The sequence below is a fragment of the Schistocerca serialis genome, unplaced genomic scaffold (assembly GCF_023864345.2).
Source record: "Schistocerca serialis cubense isolate TAMUIC-IGC-003099 unplaced genomic scaffold, iqSchSeri2.2 HiC_scaffold_1165, whole genome shotgun sequence".
Lineage (NCBI taxonomy): Eukaryota > Metazoa > Arthropoda > Insecta > Orthoptera > Acrididae > Schistocerca > Schistocerca serialis.
Genome location: NW_026047365.1, coordinates 1 through 5,000, shown reverse-complemented (window position 1 = coordinate 5,000; position 5,000 = coordinate 1). Strand labels below are relative to the sequence as shown.

At 54.5% G+C, this 5,000-nt stretch overlaps 1 non-coding gene across 1 annotated transcript; it reads left to right on the top strand.

Moving 5' to 3' along the window:
- The first annotated feature begins 2,920 nt into the window (after positions 1 to 2,920).
- Positions 2,921 to 4,829, top strand: LOC126433439 (small subunit ribosomal RNA). Its single transcript, XR_007578483.1, has one exon. It is a non-coding gene; the product is annotated as a small subunit ribosomal RNA (ribosomal RNA).
- Positions 4,830 to 5,000: the final 171 nt, after the last annotated feature.

Below are 5,000 nucleotides of genomic sequence, written 5' to 3'. Positions count from 1 at the left end.
CCTATGTTGCGCCTTAACCTAACCTATGTTGCGCCTTAACCTAACCTATGTTGCGCCTTAACCTAACCTATGTTGCGCCTTAACCTAACCTATGTTGCGCCTTAACCTAACCTATGTTGCGCCTTAACCTAACCTATGTTGCGCCTTAACCTAACCTATGTTGCGCCTTAACCTAACCTATGTTGCGCCTTAACCTAACCTATGTTGCGCCTTAACCTAACCTATGTTGCGCCTTAACCTAACCTATGTTGCGCCTTAACCTAACCTATGTTGCGCCTTAACCTAACCTATGTTGCGCCTTAACCTAACCTATGTTGCGCCTTAACCTAACCTATGTTGCGCCTTAACCTAACCTATGTTGCGCCTTAACCTAACCTATGTTGCGCCTTAACCTAACCTATGTTGCGCCTTAACCTAACCTATGTTGCGCCTTAACCTAACCTATGTTGCGCCTTAACCTAACCTATGTTGCGCCTTAACCCAACCTATGTTGCGCCTTAACCCAACCTATGTTGCGCCTTAACCCAACCTATGTTGCGCCTTAACCCAACCTATGTTGCGCCTTAACCCAACCTATGTTGCGCCTTAACCCAACCTATGTTGCGCCTTAACCCAACCTATGTTGGGCCTTAACCCAACCTATGTTGCGCCTTAACCCAACCTATGTTGCGCCTTAACCCAACCTATGTTGCGCCTTAACCCAACCTATGTTGCGCCTTAACCCAACCTATGTTGCGCCTTAACCCAACCTATGTTGCGCCTTAACCCAACCTATGTTGGGCCTTAACCCAACCTATGTTGGGCCTTAACCCAACCTATGTTGGGCCTTAACCCAACACACGTTGGGCCTTAACCCAACACACGTTGGGCCTTAACCCAACACACGTTGGGCCTTAACCCAACACACGTTGGGCCTTAACCCAACACACGTTGGGCCTTAACCCAACACACGTTGGGCCTTAACCCAACACACGTTGGGCCTTAACCCAACACACGTTGGGCCTTAACCCAACACACGTTGGGCCTTAACCCAACACACGTTGGGCCTTAACCCAACACACGTTGGGCCTTAACCCAACACACGTTGGGCCTTAACCCAACACACGTTGGGCCTTAACCCAACACACGTTGGGCCTTAACCCAACACACGTTGGGCCTTAACCCAACACACGTTGGGCCTTAACCCAACACACGTTGGGCCTTAACCTGCTCTGTAATTGTCATACGACGCGTTAAATTAGTGTAGTGTTGCCTAACTGCAACCCCCGCAATATAGTTTGCTACTCGCACTGCCCGGTCCCCAGTGTATCGCTTCATGTTAAACACCTTGCAGCTATACACTGTAATGTGGATGGCAGCAGGACGTACATGCTCAATGCCCTTTGCAGTTGTTCATTGGCATTTGCAGTTGTTCATTGGCATTCGCATGGCGAAGCACTTAGCCTACGCTGTGGTACGGCCTGTGTCAACTGTCCGCTGATGTTGTACGTCCAAATCACACACTGTACTGCACATTGGTCCTCATGTACTGAATGATACATCGTGGTACATGTGACCGTACAACGACTGCGCCAACAACGGCGAACCATGCGGTCCAAATGTTGTGCACTCAGCTACGTGTCGTCTCCCTATAAGAGCTGGATTGCAGTGTGGTATGCCCTGGATGGCGATCAGCATGAGCCGTCTGTTGATGTAGTGGCGCGTGTTGTCAGACGTAGTCGTCTCTTCTCACACACCGTGATAGCATGGTGCACTGCGTTCCACATCTGCGACATGCGACAGAGGCCGGTTGACAGTCGTTCGCGCAATGGACATCGCATACGTACGGGGGCCACCTTCCACGTGTTCGCGAAGCGTGCACATGTTGTTGCGTGTATGTGGGCAGACATAGTGTGTCGTGACACCTGACACAGGCATGCAACAATCGTTGAATTTGCAAATGGCGATGGACGCCTACGTTTGCTGGTGACGTTACGCAAATGAACAACTGGTAAACCGTTGTGGTGCGGTTGTTCTCGCTAGAGGTGAATCAGTGATGGCGACGATCGGTTGAGCTACCAACCGGTTGTTCCAGCGATACCCACCATGCCCACGAACGTGAATGGCATCTGGGTGTGAAGCGATACGCGGCGGTGGCTGGGTGGGACCGTCCCCGGCCGGTGAGGGGGGGCCTCCCGGCGTGCTGGCCGCGCGGTGCGTGGGCGCACGCGCTACAGCCGGCTGGTGGGGGCGGCCAGTGGCAGGCGCGCCGGCCGACGGAGGCGGCAGGCGGCGCAGCTGCGCGCCGGCGCACCCTGCACGCGGCGCCGTGCGGCCAAAGTAGGTCCTCGCGGGCCCGGTGCGAAGCGCGGTGGACATCTGCAGTGTGCTGGTCCGATTGAGGACTGTGTGCGCTGAGGATGCGCCGCCGCCCGGCGCTCGGCGCCGCGACGCCGTCTGCTGCTCGGTCGCCTCTGCGGTTCTCGCAGGTGGTTTGTATCGCAGCTGTGCGGACGTGTTGGCGCGTGCGCTGTGCTGGGAGAGTTCGCTTCGGCACCCAAGTGGGGCTTTTGTCCTTCTGTGGCGCTGGCGTTGGAGCTGCCGGTCACCGTAGGTGGCGCGTGTTGTCTCCCGCCGGCAATGCCACGACAGCACGCTCCCGGGCCTCTGTCGGCAGCGGCAAGCTCAGTTGGGAGCACGGGTGGTCGCACCTAAAGCGTCTACTCGCCAAACCCCGGGCGATTGCGCCTCTCTCGAACCCGACCAAGTACTTAGGACGGCGCTGCGCGCCGCCGGGACCTGAGAGGGTTTCGAGGTGTATGGTGCAGGGGAGCTCAGCCTCCTCCTGTTTGCAGAATAATTGAGCGGACGCTTGCGTGTTCGCGCGGGCCCCCGGGACACACTCCCGGGCGGCCGGCTGCTCAGCTCTAGTTGACGCAGCTCCCTGGTTGATCCTGCCAGTAGTCATATGCTTGTCTCAAAGATTAAGCCATGCATGTCTCAGTACAAGCCGCATTAAGGTGAAACCGCGAATGGCTCATTAAATCAGTTATGGTTCCTTAGATCGTACCCACGTTACTTGGATAACTGTGGTAATTCTAGAGCTAATACATGCAAACAGAGTCCCGACCAGAGATGGAAGGGACGCTTTTATTAGATCAAAACCAATCGGTCGGCTCGTCCGGTCCGTTTGCCTTGGTGACTCTGAATAACTTTGGGCTGATCGCACGGTCCTCGTACCGGCGACGCATCTTTCAAATGTCTGCCTTATCAACTGTCGATGGTAGGTTCTGCGCCTACCATGGTTGTAACGGGTAACGGGGAATCAGGGTTCGATTCCGGAGAGGGAGCCTGAGAAACGGCTACCACATCCAAGGAAGGCAGCAGGCGCGCAAATTACCCACTCCCGGCACGGGGAGGTAGTGACGAAAAATAACGATACGGGACTCATCCGAGGCCCCGTAATCGGAATGAGTACACTTTAAATCCTTTAACGAGTATCTATTGGAGGGCAAGTCTGGTGCCAGCAGCCGCGGTAATTCCAGCTCCAATAGCGTATATTAAAGTTGTTGCGGTTAAAAAGCTCGTAGTTGGATTTGTGTCCCACGCTGTTGGTTCACCGCCCGTCGGTGTTTAACTGGCATGTATCGTGGGACGTCCTGCCGGTGGGGCGAGCTGAAGGCGTGCGACGCGCCTCGTGCGTGCTCGTGCGTCCCGAGGCGGACCCCGTTGCAATCCTACCAGGGTGCTCTTGAGTGAGTGTCTCGGTGGGCCGGCACGTTTACTTTGAACAAATTAGAGTGCTTAAAGCAGGCAAGCCCGCCTGAATACTGTGTGCATGGAATAATGGAATAGGACCTCGGTTCTATTTTGTTGGTTTTCGGAACCCGAGGTAATGATTAATAGGGACAGGCGGGGGCATTCGTATTGCGACGTTAGAGGTGAAATTCTTGGATCGTCGCAAGACGAACAGAAGCGAAAGCATTTGCCAAGTATGTTTTCATTAATCAAGAACGAAAGTTAGAGGTTCGAAGGCGATCAGATACCGCCCTAGTTCTAACCATAAACGATGCCAGCCAGCGATCCGCCGCAGTTCCTCCGATGACTCGGCGGGCAGCCTCCGGGAAACCAAAGCTTTTGGGTTCCGGGGGAAGTATGGTTGCAAAGCTGAAACTTAAAGGAATTGACGGAGGGGCACCACCAGGAGTGGAGCCTGCGGCTTAATTTGACTCAACACGGGAAACCTCACCAGGCCCGGACACCGGAAGGATTGACAGATTGATAGCTCTTTCTTGATTCGGTGGGTGGTGGTGCATGGCCGTTCTTAGTTGGTGGAGCGATTTGTCTGGTTAATTCCGATAACGAACGAGACTCTAGCCTGCTAACTAGTCGCGTGACATCCTTCGTGCTGTCAGCGATTACTTTTCTTCTTAGAGGGACAGGCGGCTTCTAGCCGCACGAGATTGAGCAATAACAGGTCTGTGATGCCCTTAGATGTTCTGGGCCGCACGCGCGCTACACTGAAGGAATCAGCGTGTCTTCCTAGGCCGAAAGGTCGGGGTAACCCGCTGAACCTCCTTCGTGCTAGGGATTGGGGCTTGCAATTGTTCCCCATGAACGAGGAATTCCAGTAAGCGCGAGTCATAAGCTCGCGTTGATTACGTCCCTGCCCTTTGTACACACCGCCCGTCGCTACTACCGATTGAATGATTTAGTGAGGTCTTCGGACTGGTACGCGGCATTGACTCTGTCGTTGCCGATGCTACCGGAAAGATGACCAAACTTGATCATTTAGAGGAAGTAAAAGTCGTAACAAGGTTTCCGTAGGTGAACCTGCGGAAGGATCATTACCGACTAGACTGCATGTCTTTCGATGTGCGTGTCGTGTCGCGCAACACGCTACCTGTACGGCTCGCAGTAGCCGTGCGCCGCGTGCGGAACCACGCGTGCTTCTCAAAACTAACGCCAATGTTGTGTGGTACGAGCGCTGAAGCGCTGGAGCGGCTGGCCTGCGGCACCTG